This window comes from Mixophyes fleayi, chromosome 3, assembly GCF_038048845.1.
Source record: "Mixophyes fleayi isolate aMixFle1 chromosome 3, aMixFle1.hap1, whole genome shotgun sequence".
NCBI lineage: Eukaryota > Metazoa > Chordata > Amphibia > Anura > Limnodynastidae > Mixophyes > Mixophyes fleayi.
In genome coordinates this window covers 37,580,938-37,599,894 of record NC_134404.1, presented here as the reverse complement: position 1 = coordinate 37,599,894, position 18,957 = coordinate 37,580,938, and the positions used below count along the sequence as shown (strand labels likewise).

The following is an 18,957-nucleotide window of genomic DNA, read 5'->3' as shown; positions in this document are numbered from 1 at the left end:
CTGATTGGTTGCTATAGACAACATCAACACTTTTCCAAACCTGCAGCCTAGTAAATATACCCCTTAGTGCTTCACTGTATCCGCCTGTTCTTCTTTAAGCTGTGTCTTACTGGACACAGCTTAAAGAGGAAGTCAAACAGAATTTTTTTTTTTAATTAATGTAACCTGGTAATAATATAAGCTGTAATGATAAAACATAAAAAAAAAGTGTTTTTTTTTTATTGTTTTCCCATGAAATACATATATTAGGATGTTATGAATGTCTACTGTACATAAAATATATTTTTACAATTGCTACATGTTGCATATACCTGTTCTAGCATGCAAGTGGCACTCAGACTAGCCCTGTACCTGGAGCAAGAGATACGGGAGAAAAACTTTTGAGATGACCAAAGCTTACATCAGTTGCTGCGTCGTGTGCTCGCGATTACCACGCCCTTACTGTATATTGACTATGGCCAAACGCCCCTTTCCCGCATTGTTCCCTCCCTGAAGCATATGTATACAATTAAAAAGGTACTGTACATACTGTAAATTTATCCTGCATAGCCATAAAGTATAACTATAAACATATGAGTCACTAAATTACCATGTTTTATCCTTAATCGGTTTTCACTATTTTTGATACCTCTATGTTTAGGAGATGCAAAGAGGCATTTTTATGTCCAAGAACACATAACATAGGTCTGTTTTGTGATTTTCTTCTAAACATACTAATTTTCCTTAAAAATATATTTGTCTATATAGTACACGGATGCCGTTTATTCTGTTGCTAATCATTAACGCTGGTTGTTAACATGAGGATTAAAAGAATAACACTAGTAGTAGGGCATTTAAGTTAACAGCTGGCAGGACACATTTATTGTATATACAATAAGCCTTTTAAATATTTGCTGGACTAATCTGATGTCCTCTTGCGATCTCACAAACTTGTTTTTCAACATTTCCTAGCAAAGCACCATTCTATCCATTGCCTATTTCACTGCTGTGAGGTCAAATGTTAAATGCCCGAGTAATATTAAATTAATTTAAATTATATAAGGGAAAGTGAATCTCTTTTACAGATTAAAGTAAGAGAATGTTAGAACTGCTGTTTTTCCCCAATTTCATATATTACATTTTGATTTGGTTTTGTATGCATTTTAATGCTCCTCCTCTATAACATATAGACAGACTGAACAAACAACACCCTATGGAATTAGTGGCTAAGGTTTGATTACCGCCACCTGCGAGGTGGTATAGTTATGTGACCAATTTTTATTCTAAAAAAAACACCCCCGGCAAGAAAATCTTGTTTAAGCATGTTTTGCATTATCGCATAGTTGACTACTCTCCCAGAATGTCTGGGAGACTCCCGAATTTTTGTGAGTTCTCCCGAACTCCCAAGACAGCAGGCAAAAATCCCGGATCCAGCTGTCTCCGTTGTTGAAGATAGGTGGGGGCGTGGCTAAACGCGGCCTCGTGGCCCAGCCCCCTGCTGCGATTGGCCGAAATTGCATAGGATTGACAGGGGGCAGAGCCTAACGGCACACCACGCGTTGTCACGCCCCTTCGACTGACCCTCTCCCGGACAGCTGCCTTCAAAAGTAGGTAAGTATGCATTATCGTACCACCGAACTGTCCCGATTTTGACAGAACAGTTCCGATTTGTGGGCCTTCAAAAGGGCAGAAACTTGTGCAAAAGTGGGTGGAGTTTCACCCCAAAGTGGGGCTTTCTGAGTGTATAAGCAAGATTTTGGTGGGTCAAGGGCAGGGCGTTTTTTGACCTGATTTCACATGTCTACATATTTGGAGGTATTCATTATTGTATCTATCCGGTCATCATACTGTGCAAATCATTTGCTCATGGCACAATCAAATCCATTTTGCCGAGATAGTCACAAAAATAGGCACATGACATCACAAAGTATAAAATAATGGCTTTTGTTATGTGTCTGTATTTATATGCAGTCCTGATGCATGTGTGCACCTCCAGAGTCGTCATCATCACCATTTATTTATATAGCGCCACTGATTCCGCAGCGCTGTACAGAGAACTCACTCATATCAGTCCCTGCCCAACTGGTGCTTGCAGTCTAAATTCCCTAACATACACACAGAAACCGACAGAGAGACAGACTAGGGTCAACTTAATAGCAGCCAATTAACCTATTAGTATGTTTTTGGAGTGTGGGAGGAAACCGGAGCACCTGGAGGAAACCCACGCAAACACAGGGAGAACATACAAACTCCACACAGATAAGGCCGTGGTCGGGAATTGAACTCAGGACCCCAGCGCTGTGAGGCAGAAGTGCTAACCACTAGGCCACCACATGAGAGCTAGCGACCCCTAAGTCTTTCCCAAATGTTGCCTCTCTGTTTGCATACATGTTACCTTGGCTGCACAATGAGCAATCTATTCACAGGCATCAAATCATGAAAATTACATAATTATCAATGATATCTGTGATGAATTACCTGTAATGTGCAGCCTGAGCTATACTTATAATTCATTCTGTTAGTCTGTATGCATGTTTTTCCATAGCTTTGCCAGGCCCCACGATTTACTCTGTCACCGGTCAGGCTCTGCTAACAGTGATGGGCAATTTTTGGCCGATTTTCACAGTCATATTACATTCTGAAGTGGCAACTTCTGCAAAAAAAACAAAACGCTGTGTGAATGAGTAAGACAACTTCAGCCACAAATTACTTTTTACTTGTGCAGTTGTGTCAATGCCATGGTAATTGTCACATTTCCATACTGTGGTATATCATTCAATAGTCTCTAGGCTCTATTGACTGTAGAATACTGTGATTTTTGTTGCTGAAACATTGGAAGAAGAGTTAGAAGTTAAGTGGGGATGGAGAAAAAAGCAATAGCACCACCTACAGCATATACCTGGAACCGCAAACAAATAAAACCCAAAACATTTGCTTTTTAAAAACTTGTCATTGATATGTGCCTGTGTGTGGTTGAATAATACCAAGTAAACCTGACTCTCGCATCAGCTCATTGATATGTGCCTGTGTGTGGTTGAATGATACCAAGTGAACCTGACTCTCGCATCAGCTCATTGATATGTGCCTGTGTGTGGTTGAATAATACCAAGTGAACCTGACTCTCGCATCAGCTCATTGATATGTATTTTGAGTTACAGCAACACCGTGGAATTCCGTTCGCACAGTGATAACTAAAAAAATGCGCAGCCACGATGTTGTGGCTCAATTGAATATGCCCCTCTGTGTCAGCTTCTGTACTAATGAAGTCACCAGTAAGTTATACTAAGCGGACTCTGCTGGAGAATAACATTGGGAGATAAAATTGCAAGTGAGATGGCCTGGGGCACAATCATTTCAACAATGACAATTGTACACTGCTACACCCAGTGCCAGCGAAAAATCGTCCCTCCCTCTGTATGTCCATCTACTTGGGTGCTACACTTCTACCGTAACTCTTACCTTGGCAGCAGAGCTGGCGGCATTTTCTGCTTTAGTCAGACTGGGTATGTAGCATTGGACAGTGACATCATAACCTAGCAATGCACTCCCAGGCTATCAATGACATAAAAGAGCATCTTCACGCTACAGGAAAAATAATAGCAGTTATGTTACCCATTTAATTTTAGGCATCCTTGGTTCCATCATATTTTCACCTAAAGGTTGCGTCGCCCTGGCTACGCCTGAAGAATCAGCACTTTACAAATATAGCTGCTATCAAGCCTCAGGAGAGAGAATGAGCGATAACCAGTTGGCTGACCCAATGGTACTACATAGGTGTGAAACTACATCACCACCACCACCAACCAGGCAAACAAGAGATTACACTTACTAATATATATATATATATATATATATATATATAGATACACACACACACATATATATATATATATATATATATACACAAACATATATACACATATACACACATATATATATACACACATACACATATATACACATATACACACATATATATATATATATATACACATACACATATATACACACATAAATATGTACACACATACACATATATATACATATATATATTAGGGATGTGCACCGGCGACTTTTGAGGTCTCGTGTTTTGTGTTTTGGATCCGGATTTTCGTTATTTTTGGGGTTCGGATTTGTCTCGCAAAACACTTGACGAAAGGTCTCGGTTCGGATTTAAGGTTTTGGATTCGGATTTTTTTTGAAAAAAACATAAAAAGTTTAAAAATCAAGTTTTTGGGCTTATTTTCACTCCTAGGCTATTATTAACCTCAATAACATTCAATAACAAGCATTTCCACTAATTTACAGTGTATTCTGAACACCTCACAATATAGTTATTAGTCCAAAACGTTGCAACAAGGTATCTTTCTGGACTGCGTAGAGGAGTGGGTCACCACAATATATATTAAAAACCCTGAACTTTTATGATTCGCACCAATAAATGTACCTGGACTGCGTAGAGGAGTGGGTCACCACAATATATATTAAAAACCCTGAACTTTTATGAATCGTACCAATAAATGTACCTGGACTGCGTAGAGGAGTGGGTCACCACAATATATTAAAAACCCTGAACTTTTATGAATCGCACCAATAAATGTACCTGGACTGCGTAGAAGAGTGGGTCACCACAATATATATTAAAAACCCTGAACTTTTATGAATCGCACCAATAAATGTACCTGGACTGCGTAGAGGAGTGGGTCACCACAATATATATAATAAGAAAACCATCAACTTGTTTGATTCGCACCAATAAATGTACCTGGACTGCGTAGAGGAGTGGGTCACCACAATATATATTAAAAACTCTGAACTTTTATGAATCGCACCAATAAATGTACCTGGACTGCGTAGAGGAGTGGGTCACCACAATATATATAATAAGAAAACCATCAACTTGTTTGATTCGCACCAATAAATGTACCTGGACTGCGTAGAGGAGTGGGTCACCACAATATATTAAAAACCCTGAACTTTTATGAATCGCACCAATAAATGTACCTGGACTGCGTAGAGGAGTGGGTCACCACAATATATTAAAAACCCTGAACTTTTATGAATCGCACCAATAAATGTACCTGGACTGCGTAGAGGAGTGGGTCACCACAATATATATTAAAAACCCTGAACTTTTATGAATCGCACCAATAAATGTACCTGGACTGCGTAGAGGAGTGGGTCACCACAATATATATTAAAAACCCTGAACTTTTATGAATCGCACCAATAAATGTACCTGGACTGCGTAGAGGAGTGGGTCACCACAATATATTAAAAACCCTGAACTTTTATGATTCGCACCAATAAATGTATCTGGACTGCGTAGAGGAGTGGGCACTGGGCACCACAATAAAATATATAAAAAACCTTCAACAGGTCTGCATTACACTACACATACGGCTGCTCCTCCATCCTCTCCATCATATACATGTTGGAGTTTTAGCGTGTGACAACCTCTTGTTTTTGATAATGTCAGTGCATTTTGAATATTTTTCAATTTGCCCCACACCACTGAATGTACTTTATCTATGATACGCATCTATCTATCTTGACTGCGTAGTGTGGTGGCCCCGGTACACAATTTGGTACCGAGGCCACAATATAATTAAAAAACCCTCCACGTGTCAGAATTCCACCAAACAAGTATCTGGACTGCGTAGTGGGGTGGCCCCGGTACCCAATTTGATACCGGGGCCACAATACCTCCTCCAAACATGGTACAGACAATTCGTCATTGAGATCCCATCAAGTATGTTAAAGACAGACAGGGTCCAAGTGTTATTGGTTGACTTTGTAAACCAAAAAACTGTCCCTGTTGCACATAGTCGTGCAATGAAGACTGACTTTTTCATTTAAAGGCACCATCTTTCAAGTGTAGTGTTTGTAAGTCTAAGTCATATTATACTTTTGGTAAAATTGGTTTATTTTGTTCCTCTTTATGGTAATTAGTAATAGAATTAAAGTATTAAATAGAATTAAAGTATGAAATAGAATTAAAGTATTAAATAGAATTAAAGTATGAAATAGAATTAAAGTATTAAATAGAATTAAAGTATGAAATAGAGTGGTATAGAGTTGTAGTGTGGTATAGATAGAGTGGTCCCCACAATATAATAATAAAACCCTCAACTGGTCTGAATTCCACCAAACAAGTATCTGGACTGCGTAGTGTGGTGGCCCCGGTACACAATTTGGTACCGAGGCCACAATATAATTAAAAAATTGGGCATCAACTGTCACCGTTGTTTAATATCTGATACACCTAAATATGGACTGCACAGTGGAGTGGCCCCGGTAGTAAATTTGGTGCCGGGGCCACAATACCTCCTCCAACTTCCAAGTGTAGTGTTTATAAAGACAGACAGCGTCGAAGTGTTATCAGTTGGCTTTCTTAACCCTAAAATTGTCCCTGTTGCAAATATTCGTGCAATGGACAGTTACTTTTTTATTGAAAGACTCAAGCTTTCAAGTGTAGTGTTTATAAAATATAAACAACAATACAGTAGTTTTAGAGCACGTCAAAAACTCTTGTTTTAAATTATGACACGGCATTTTACTTTTGGTTTAATTTCTTGAATTTTTTCAAATTTGGTTTTACTTTTTGAACATGGCAAACGACTGTTGGACGGTCAATTGTTTTGTGAAAGACTTAGCGGTCTTACGACTTCCCCTCTGGGAAGATGACCGACTAACAGCAGCAACAGCAGCAGTGGCAGTAGTAGGCATAACGCTGCAGGATTCCTCGGATGAATCCCGTATTGAGGAGGACTCAGTCTGGCTGCTGACTTGGGCTGCAGGACTGAATCTGATGGAGATTGTGGAGGAAGTTGACGAGGAGGGTGTTGCTGGTGTGTATCCAACTGGACCACGGGATTTAGGTGTCCCTGTACCGATGAGGGTCCTAGCCCCAGTTCCTGAACTAACCACTGAACTATGAAGGTTATTCAGGTGACGTATAAGGGAGGATGTTCCTAGGTGGGCAAGATCCTTACCCCTGCTTATTTGAGCTTTACATAAGCTACATATGGCCATACATTGGTTGTCTGGATTTGGATAAAAATAACTCCAGACCGAAGAGGTGCATTTTTTGGTCTTCTGACCAGGCATGACGATGGGCTTTTTCATCCCATGGACATCAGCTGTTTCCCCCCCTGGTGCCTCATTTACAATAACCACATCACCATCCTCATCATCAAGTTCCTCCACAGCGCCAGCTACATCATCAATAGCCTCCTCCCGAGCCACCTCTTCCCGTACAGTGATGGGAAGGTCAGGCTTGACAACCATCAACATCCTTGGACTCGCCTTGTGGATTTGTGATAATTTCTCTTTAGAAGGCAGAGTTGTTTGCTGTTTTGTTGCTGACAGCATAACTCTCTTCAATTTTTTGTAGGGGGGGGGAGGAGGAGGAGGGCTAAGATCCGTGGGTGAAGCTGAACCACTAGTCATGAACACGGGCCAGGGCCTAAGCCGTTCCTTGCCACTCCGTGTCGTAAATGGCATATTGGCAACTTTACGTTTCTCCTCAGATGATTTAAAGTTTCTCTTTTTGCTACTTTTTCTTAACTTGGGCTTTTTGGATTTTACATGCCCGGTACTACGAGATTGGGCATCGGGCTTGGAAGACGACGTTGATGGCATTTCATCGTCTATGTCATGACTAGTGGCAGCAGCTTCAGCATTAGGAGGAAGTGGGTCTTGATCTTTCCCTACTTTATCCTCCAAATCTTTGGTCTCCATTATATGTAGCACAAGATACTGCAGAATGTGTGAACTTGGTAATATTGCAGTACCAATGGACTTATACTGCTGGATTGGTTTTGCAAATTTGGTTATAATTATTATATATTTTTATTTTTTTAAATTTTTTATTTTTTTTACTTTTTTTTTATTTTTAAAAAACTTGGGAATAGTGGGGAAATAACTATGCCCTTAGAAGCACAGAGCACAGGACACAGCACCACTGGACTGAACAGGACACGGCACAGGACCCAGCAGCACTACGGAACTCAGCAGGACAGAGCACAGGACACAGCACCACTGGACTGATACTGCAGAATGTGTGAACTTTGTAATATTGCAGTACCAATGGACTTATACTGCTGGATTGGTTTTGCAAATTTGGTTATAATTATTATATTTATTTATTTATTTTTTACTTTTTTATTTTTTTTTACTTTTTTTTATTTTTTAAAAACTTGGGAATAATGGGGAAATAACTATGCCCTTAGAAGCACAGAGCACAGGACACAGCACCACTGGACTGAACAGGACACGGCACAGGACCCAGCAGCACTACGGACCTCAGCAGGACAGAGCACAGGACACAGCACCACTGGACTGATACTGCAGAATGTGTGAACTTTGTAATATTGCAGTACCAATGGACTTATAATGCTGGATTGGTTTTGCAAATTTGGTTATAATTATTATATATATTTTTTTTTTTTTAAATTTTTTATTTTTTTTTACTTTTTTTTTTTTTTTAAAAAACTTGGGAATAATGGGGAAATAACTATGCCCTTAGAAGCACAGAGCACAGGACACAGCACCACTGGACTGAACAGGACACGGCACAGGACCCAGCAGCACTACGGAACTCAGCAGGACAGAGCACAGGACACAGCACCACTGGACTGATACTGCAGAATGTGTAAACTTTGTAATATTGCAGTACCACTGGACTTTTACTGCTGAATGTGTGAACTTGGTAATATTGCAGTACCAATGGGCTTATACTGCAGGATTGGTTGTGCAAATTTTGTGGTAATTAAAAAAAATTAAAGTAGTTTTTGGTATTTTTTAAAAAAACTTTTTTTTATTTTTTTAAACACAGGGGAATATTGGGGAAATAACTATGCCCTTAGAAGCACAGAGCACAGGACACAGCACCACTGGACTGAACAGGACACAGCACAGGACCCAGCAGCACCACTGACCTCAGAAGGACAGAGCACAGCACACAGCACCACTGGACTGATACTGCAGAACACAGCACAGCACAGCACAGCACAGCACAGCACAGAACTAAACAGCACAGCACGAGATCTACCAGGACAGAGGACCACCTAACACACCCTCCCTCTACCCTGATCAATGCCCGAGTGAAGATGGCGGCGACTAGCGGGGAATTTATAGGATCCGAGTATCGCGAGATCCGACAACGGGATTATGAGTCAGAGCCTCAGTTTCACATTTGAATTTGGCGCCAATACCCGGATCTGTCTCGGATCCGACTCGGATCCGCAACGTTCGGGTGGGCTCGGATTTCATAAATCCGAGTGCGCTCATCCCTAATATATATATATACACATATATATATATATATATATATATATATATATATATATATATATATATACATATATATATCATTTTTGAATTTAATTTATAACTAACATCTGTTCAATTTATTTATTATACCTCAAGAAAACAGCCACATGAATTATTTTTATCTTTGCTGTTTTGGTTTATGCTTTCAGGCTACTCTTAGATTAATAATTATTTTCTATTCCACTCACCAATGTAGAGCAGCACAGTTTGAAAATGTATGTTGGAACCTTTACATGATGACACTGCAATTACTCATTGAATATTTTAACCAAAGCAGGAGCTGCCTCACACATAATTCATTGATATTGTACAATAAATAGAAATGTTGTAAATTAATATTTTTTTTAGGGCAGTTCTCCAAAATGTCTTGCTACTCACCGAGGGCAGTAAATTATGTGTGCTTTCTTACATTTAAGTGCTTTTGAAATAAAGGTTTTCATTGTCTTGCTGGTGTCTTGTTTTGGATGAAACAAATATGCTTTTTCAGAAGAGCACTAATAGTTCCAGATATATCTCTGACATAAGCAAGTACTATCTCAGCCTATCCAAAGATGGAAAGTTTCTAAGGTCATTTTTAAAGGAGAACACCCAAGTCATTTATTCTGAATTGATCATTTGCAAACCATTAATGTTTCTGCTGTCATGCATTAAATACAGAGCAATAAATACGGAAGATATTTGTCAAATGAAAATGGTTGGGCTTGCTCCAAACAGCAACACCAACAGCAATCCTAACAATTCTGTATGACAACTAGAAATCAGGACATAGCATTTCATACTCCTGGTATGACCAGCATTCCTCCATTCCCGTAATGTATTGTAAGCGATTCCTGTTTGTCATTTTTTCAGAAATAATTAACAAATTGGCCTGTAGACAGGGAATTATTGGCTGCACTCTGTCCTGTGTGTGGCTTGGCCGTTAATGAAACATTAAAGCTAAGCAAAAAATAAAAATTTCCTTTGTACTTTAGAACATTTTTACATATTCTCAAACTGACATTGTCCACGATGATCAAAATTCTACATTTAGTGATTTACTTTTAGTCGTTCGTTCTCGTTTTCTATGATTTATAGCACATGGGTGGTTTTAGTCGTCAGAACTGCATTCTTGGAAAACATAGCACCTTATTTACAAAGAGCACTGGATGCCAACCACAAATTGCTTTGTTTTTTCACCTTGTGCGCCTATATGGTCCCATCATCCAGTGCAAATTTCTGCTCCACAAATTCCGCTGCTCTGCTCCAAAAAACAACGACACCTTCCAAAAACCCAGTATAATCAAAGAGGATTTAGTTCGGCACCTTTGCTAGCTGGACTGCTCGCCTGGACGTTATAGAAAGCAGATTAAATGAGTGTTAGAATACTGATCTGTAAGTCCAGAATCTTTGCAAGTGAATAGAGAAGGACACTATTCAGTGTATTCAGTGTATGTATGATAAATAGAATATCATGACTTGTTTCTAACACATCAAAAACAGAGGAACAAAAGGGAGGATAACATAGAAACAGGAAGAAGAAACAACATGATCATGGGTAACACATACTTGCCAACTCTCCCGGAAAGTCCAGGAGACTCCCAAGGCTCCTGCGAGAGCTGGCAGTCTCCCGGGCTCCCGCGAGAGCTGGCATTTCTCCCGCATCCCTGAATTCCCTTGTGAAAATGACACAATTCACCAAGAATCGTGTCATTTTGGCCCTGCCCCCCGTGATAAAATGTCATGTTACTCGTGGGGGTGGGGCCAAAATAACGCGAATCAATGTGCCCCGCCCCCTCCCATTAGTCACGCCCCTCTCCCGGACGTAGTCTACTAAAAGTAGGTAAGTATGGGGTAACATATAAACTCACACAATCATTTCTCCTCCCTGCTGTAATCAGTTAAATGTAACTATTAACTCTTCAATTGCTGAGGAATAGTCTCTGTTGTAATTCTGCTACTAATCACAACTCAAAAAGAATAGACTATGCAAAGTTAATTTTCTGTTATCTGGTATTTATAGCATCCAAAATGGCTTTCACTTTATTACTTTAGTGTAAGAGTCATTAATCCCTATGTGAAGTTTAGTTAGTGCTCAGTTCATGCAACAACTGGAGTTTGTGTGGGTTTCCTCCAGGTGCTCCAGCTTCCTACCACACTCCAAAAACATACTGGTAGTTTAATTGACTTAGAGGTGTGCGTTGACCCCTGTGTTTCGGTTTGGATGTGGTTTTGGTTCTATAATGTCTTTTTGGTTTTGCCTGAAACTCTTGAAAGGTTTCAGTTTTGGATCTGGATTTAATTCAACTTTGTGAAAAAAAGGTAAAATGATGTAAGTTTGAGCTGTTTTTGCTCCTATATTACTATTTATAGCATTAACATTCATTTACAGTTTTTACAGTCTATTTTCTAATTATCTCTTCACAAATGTCCAAATTTTCACCAATTTTAACCAAAGTCTGCAGCAAGCTGGCTGGCTAACATTACTGACGGGGAGCGCCAAAAATACATGGCAGTTTACTAAAAGGTATAATCCCTAGTGGTACAGCAGTGTGCATAAAGTATCTACATGCGGTCACTGAACGCCGCTAATGACATTCCTGAGTTTTTCCAACAGATTGACTCTGGTGGAAGAGGAAGAGGTCGTTAGACAAACAGTGGCATCAGTAGACATTTAACAGATGATGATAGCCCAAGGCTATAATGTAAGATAGTGCAATATGGAGTTGACCTTGGGCCCACGCACCCTATCCATATGTTATAAAAGCTCATAATTTAACAAACCACAGGGAGCGCCACTTTTGTGGTTGAAGTGTTTGACTTGTTTGGGCCTCCACAAAAGAGAACATTTTGGTTTTTGGTTGATAAACCGGAAAGAATAGATATGGATTTTAACAAATGACTAATGATCATTTGGCTAACAGTGGTCATCTTCCTCTATGCTGTTGACAATGTTATCACCCTCATCATCATCCTCATCATGATCATCATCACAGAGTATGAAGTCATCCCCACTGGAATCTACAGATTCTGTTTATAATTGGTCGGCAGAACGGTATTCCTCATACAATTTGTAGTTCATTTTGATGAACACCAGTTTTCCTACATTTTTGGGAAGTATTCTCCTCCAACGATCACTCACAATGTTCCTGGCTACGCTAAACACTCTTCCTGAGTAAACACTGGTGAGTGGGCAGCTTAAGTACTACTACCACTCATCCTCACATTTCCAAATGGTTGAGTAATTTAGGAAGGAGGCTGTTCTATAATGACAGTGTCACAATCCGAAACCTCAGACTCACATATAGCACTCATGGATACCCTTAGACTCTCCTCGGAATTCTGTGAGTGCCCAAGTTGTTCTTCAGCCTCAGTGTAATCTTCAGGCACTGGTTTGGTTGTTTTGAAGGTGACAGTGACAGACCTAAACTCGTAGCGAGAAGGTGGTGCATGGGAAGTTGCAGGACCATGTTGGGCACTTTGTATTGCAATGGCCATTCTAGTATGTATACCAGTACCAGTAGTAGCAGGACTCCCACTAGCAAAAAGTGGGCATAGTCTGAGCCTAGTCTTGCCACTGCGGGTAGTGTATGGAATGTTAGCTATTTTCCTATTTTTTTGACACATCACATTCATCAGGATTTTCGCTCTTAATTCTCCACCTTACAACAAGAACTGATGTTTTCTTTGAGACTGAATTTAACAAATAGTGTTTGGATTTTGAGGACTCCTTCTTCCACTTTCTTCCCACATGACCTTTTTTACTAGTAGAGGTCGTAACCGTAAAAGTACTACTACTGCCTGTACTGGTACTGGGCTGCTCCTGATCTGTACAGTGATCCATGATTGCTAAGAGGAGTAATGCTACTTTCACAAGTTTGAGATACTTGTAGAAGCCCGCCACCATACCTGGGGAACAACCAATGAGATAGGGAAAGGAGGGAATGTTATTTACAATTCTTATGACACTACTCAATATACTACTAATTTAAAAAATGTGTTCTTATTTCAATTTTTTTTTGGGGGGGGGGTTGTGCTGCTCAGAGTCAAAGTAAAGAACACACTGCTGCTCACACTCAGCCACTACACCGTGCTGCTCACACTCAGCCACTACACCGTGCTGCTCACATTCAGCCACTACACCCTGCTGCTCACTCAGCCACTACACCCTGCTGCTCACACTCAGCCACTAGACCCTGCTGCTCACACTCAGCCACTACACCCTACTGCTCACACTCAGCCACTACACCCTGCTGCTCACACTCAGCCACTACACCGTGCTGCTCACACTCAGCCACTACACCGTGCTGCTCACACTCAGCCACTACACCCTGCTGCTCACACTCAGCCACTACACCCTGCTGCTCACACTCAGCCACTACACCCTACTGCTCACACTCAGCCACTACACCCTGCTGCTCACACTCAGCCACTACACCGTGCTGCTCACATTCAGCCACTACACCGTGCTGCTCACACTCAGCCACTACACCCTGCTGCTCACACTCAGCCACTACACCCTGCTGCTCAAACTCAGCCACTACACCCTGCTGCTCACACTCAGCCACTACACCCTGCTGCTCACACTCAGCCACTACACCCTACTGCTCACACTCAGCCACTACACCCTGCTGCTCACACTCAGCCACTACACCGTGCTGCTCACACTTAGCCACTACACCGTGCTGCTCACACTCAGCCACTACACCCTGCTGCTCACACTCAGCCACTACACCCTGCTGCTCAAACTCAGCCACTACACCCTGCTGCTCACACTCAGCCACTACAAACTGCTGCTCACACTCAGCCACTACACCCTACTGCTCACACTCAGCCACTACAAACTGCTGCTCACACACAGCAACTACACCCTGCTGCTCAAACTCAGCCACTACACCCTGCTGCTCACACTCAGCCACTACACCCTGCTAGTCACACTCAGCCACTACACCTTGCTGCTCACACTCAGCCACTACAAACTGCTGCTCACACTCAGCCACTACAAACTGCTGCTCACACTAAGCCACTACACCCTGCTGCTCACACTCAGCCACTACACCCTACTGCTCACACTCAGCCACTACACCCTACTGCTCACACTCAGCCACTACACCCTGCTGCTCACACTCAGCCACTACACCCTACTGCTCACACTTAGCCACTACACCCTGCTGCTCACACTCAGCCACTACAAACTGCTGCTTACACTCAGCCACTACAAACTGCTGCTCACACTCAGCCACTACACCCTGCTGCTCACACTCAGCCACTACAAATTGCTGCTCACACTCAGCCACTACAACCTGTTTTTGCCTGCAGAATAAAGATGCCCCTGATGAAATTACTTTGAGTGCAATATAGAAAAAAACATTAGATATTAGAAGAAAAAAAATATTTTGCTTCTTGGGGGGTCTTGCTACACTGCTACTCATACTCACAAAAACAACCATTTTTTTGCATGCTTAATAAAGAAGTTACCGGGACTGACCCTCGAAAAATTTAAAATTACTTTGACTAGAAATGAGTAAAGATTTTTAAAAGAAATGAATATATTTGTTTTTTTGGTGGATACTGCTCACAGTTAAACCCCATTTTTTGCCTGCTTTATAAAGATGTCACTAAAACTGACCCTCATAAGATTGCTTCTTTAACTAGAAAAACTTTGAATTTAAAATTAAATAAATCCAACTGTTTTTTGTGGTGTGCTGCTCAGAGTCATACAGCAACAGTGCCCTGCGTTTATTACCACTAAATGTGATCTGAAAGACATACTAGTTTGGAATGGTGTCCCATTAAATAGAAATACTAGAATTATGTCTATACATAATACTACACTAATTATATATATATATATATATATATATATATATATATATATATATATATATATGCCACCTTCCTCCAAGCATGCTGTCTGTTCTAATATGGCACATGAGAACAGAGGGGAGGGCTATAGCTATAGAAGATATCGATCCAAAACTTGCGAGAGTTCTGGAATTCTTTTTCCAGCGAGCACAGAACTTGAGCGTACATATGCCCATATTTAATTTCAAGTGGATCTCAAGAATTTGAATCCGTGTGTAAGTGCGGTCTACCTGAACGTGACTTACCGTATGTAGACAGATAGAACACAGTGCAGAATACACACAAACATATGTGCAATATACAGTCCCATCTGATCGCATGCAAAAATATTTTTTTTCTATAAAAGAGATTAATAACCCATAATAATAGAATCATTAATAAAAATATGTGTTTTAAATAAAATGTATTTACTTACATTGAATACGTAAATCAGGATGTTCTTAATGCATACTGTAAATACGATGCATTTTTATAGTATACCTTACTTGCATAAACATGTTCTGTGTTACGTAGTGGCACGCTTGTAATTTGCAATATAAAGACGATGCCGTGACTGTCATCACTATCAGTCGACATTTGCACCTGTCCTGGAGCTGGAGCAAATGATACGGCTAAAAACATGTATTTACGAGAAAGACAGGACTTGAATCAGCCACCTCTGTGTCAGCACACCATTACTATACATTGTCTACTTCCATATACCCCTTCCCTCTCCCGTTCAGCCCTTTAAATCATAGGTAGTTGTAAATGTCATATGCATCCAGACATGAATTGCATACAATTGTGTTAATTGACACAAGTCCCGTTTCTGAGTATGTGCAGAGCTATTTAACGCAAGATACGCCATGCAGATGGACTTATACCTGAACATGAATAGCGCCAGTGGTCGAATGGGGGTGTATACAGTGGTATGCCATACCGCCACTTCTCTTACTGCCATCATTGTAAGACTATCACATTCTATTCACTTACAGCACGATGGCTTAGTGGGTAGCACTTCTGCCTCACAGTGCTGGGGTCATGAGTTCAATTCCCAACAATGAGCTTATCTGTGTGGAGTTTGTATGTTCTGCCTGTGTTTGCGTGGATTTCCTCCGGGTGCTCCAGTTTCCACCCACACTCCAAAAATATACTAGTAGGTTAATTGGCTGCTATCAAAATTGACCGTAGTCTCTCTCTGCCTGTGTGTGTATGTTAGGGAATTTAGATTGTAAGCTCCAATGGGGCAGGGACTGATGTGAATGAGTTCTCTGTACAGCGCTGCGGAATCAGTGGTGCTATATAAATAAGTGGTGATGATGATGATTACCATTACATTTTTCATACCGCCACTTCTTAATGTCCACTTCGCCACTGAATAATGCCCATCATATCTCGTCCCTATAGTATAGGGACCAGTAACAATGTTTAGGCGATCAGAAGTGGTGGAGTAGTCAAGTCATTTTGTGGGAAAGAAGCGGCTTGTCCTTCTGCAAAGTAGTGAACGACTCTGCAACGAGAGGTGCATTTGTGGGTTTAGTCCTCACTTAGCGAGGAACACCTTCCATCAGCCCACCTCCTGCTATAGACTGGTGCAAACTTTGGCATCCACGCATAAGTCCCAATCTTGGTCCACAGCCCCATGTGCGATTCCGTGTAAAACAAGGCACAAATGTAGGCGAATGATATCACTAGCAGCATTTACACCAGTGGTGGAACTATCATTGGTGCAGCATGGAGATAATGGGCCCCACTGTATGGCAGAAGCAGAGGGCCGGGGGCCCCGGTTCCCTCCTCCCCGCCTCCTTGCACCGGGGCCCGCAGTTTGCGAGTTCCACCTCTGATTTACACTGAGCTTTTATGGCTCATAAATGACCCTTATTATGTGGGATTTATTCCTACTAATATAGTTTGGCTATTAAGAGAAAGATGCATTCGATAAATAGCACAAGTTTGCTATGATCTACAGCCACCACTGGATTCTAGCTTGCATCTGTTTAGTGTAATAGTTAAATCACGGAATGTTAAGTATCAGTGGTTGCTACGGGTTAATAAACAAGTATTTCTGATTCCATCTAAAACAGTTCCAGGTACTGAAATGTCCAAAATAAAACAAACTATAAAGAGCCGGAGAGAACCTATGACTCTTTTACTATTGCGCATATTAAGTGGCTGCCTGCCACTGGCCCTCTATCAATATTAAGTGTAACAACAACGAACTGGAACTGACCTGTTACTTTGTTTGTATTATGAGGATACATGAAAGTAGCCAATGGAAGCCAGTAGTTCTAGGTCAGTTGCTTTGTTTATAAACATATACCTTCTGTTACAGATTTACAGGGAAAACCAAATCATTAACTTTTTCCTAATTTTGTCTGTTCAAAGATCACAACTGGGTATACATTTTACTGGTGGTCCAAATCATTCAGGAAGAGGAATGATAAATCTCTAACATCTGCACTCATAATAAAAAAAAAAAACACATAGAAATAGAAATAAGTATAGAATCTCTTATCTGAAATATCCACTCTCCAAAAATTCTGGAAACCAGAAAGGAAGAAATGTTTAAATAACTTTTAGCTAATTGTCTCATACACAGACGTGATCAACAAATGTTACTGTGAGATCTGCCAACAATTTAATTTAGGAGGTGATTCTGAAGTTTCATCTGTATTCAGCATCAAGATTATTAAGTTTCACAACTAGAATTAAGTTTCCCAAAGGATAACATTGGCTATATACATGTATCAGCAGAGGGCAAGCAAATAGCACACACTACGTAGGAGAAACATTTTCACATTTTTTTATGGTTTATATTAACAAACAGAGATTCTCGAACCTGCATTAACTTGTTTTTGAAATTGGTTCACCGAATCAAACCAAAAGATTATTTGAATTTCTCAAAATGTAGGTTGATTTTAAAAATGGAGCTAGTTTTGAGCAACTTGAACAGGTACGACCATATCTGAGCCACTTTGACCATGGGCAAAACCTGTTCAACATTGGGCAAGTCGGTATGCACATGATTGAGCTCTAACATGTTCAAGCTTAAATTGATAAAATTTAACTGTTTCTGGATGCTAACGGCTAACCTTGGCAAATAGTGAAATTCCAACACTTTAGTGTTCACTTTTCTAATTAAAATAAATGTTATAAAAGTATTTTAAGAGTATTTAAAAATACAAATTTTAACGCGGACGTGAACTTCGAATACGGACTGCAAACCTCGAATGGTGAACGAATGTGCTCTGTGAAAGAGACTGTCAGGTCCTGATCTGCAAAGTCGAATCAGCATCTATTGAAAAATGTACCATTAATTGTCTGTGACTGTTATGTACGTCTAGTCGCTATCCAATAACGATTGTCCACTTTCAGTTATGTGGTTCCAAAGCACAATGCGATTTAATAGCAAAAATCAGCAGAGTAACAATTCAAATAAAATAAGTACAGCAGTTACATTCGCAGGCGCCCTGTATTCAGCATACAGTCATTTAGTCCTGAAGTCTGTGGTCAAAGAGACTGTCTGCTGTTCCCAGAACTCCTGCTTATATACAGTCAGTGATACAGTGAAAACAATACAGATGATTTGGCATGTTTCCATAGGTTCAGGCTTCAGGAAGGTCCAGTGCAATGCAGGTCATTGGCCAATTCAAACGATGCCCTCCAAGGGTGGGGGTCAGCTCTCCAGAAGGTGTATACTAATCTTCCCGCCGAAAGCTGGTTCAATCTGGTCTATTTACATTACACACATAATACCATTCATGATCATTTATTCCCTATAATCCATATCTAGCATACGCAAGGTGCGATCCTTTAGGCGAT

At 40.6% G+C, this 18,957-nt stretch overlaps 1 long non-coding RNA gene across 1 annotated transcript in view; it reads right to left on the bottom strand.

Moving 5' to 3' along the window:
• Positions 1-2,488: 2,488 nt before the first annotated feature.
• The window catches only part of LOC142143497 (uncharacterized), a 57,880-nt gene continuing 41,411 nt past the window's right edge, over positions 2,489-18,957 (bottom strand). Inside the window, exon 3 of the long non-coding RNA XR_012689539.1 lies at positions 2,489-2,632. This is a non-coding gene — a long non-coding RNA (uncharacterized LOC142143497). The remainder of the gene's footprint in view (positions 2,633-18,957) is intronic.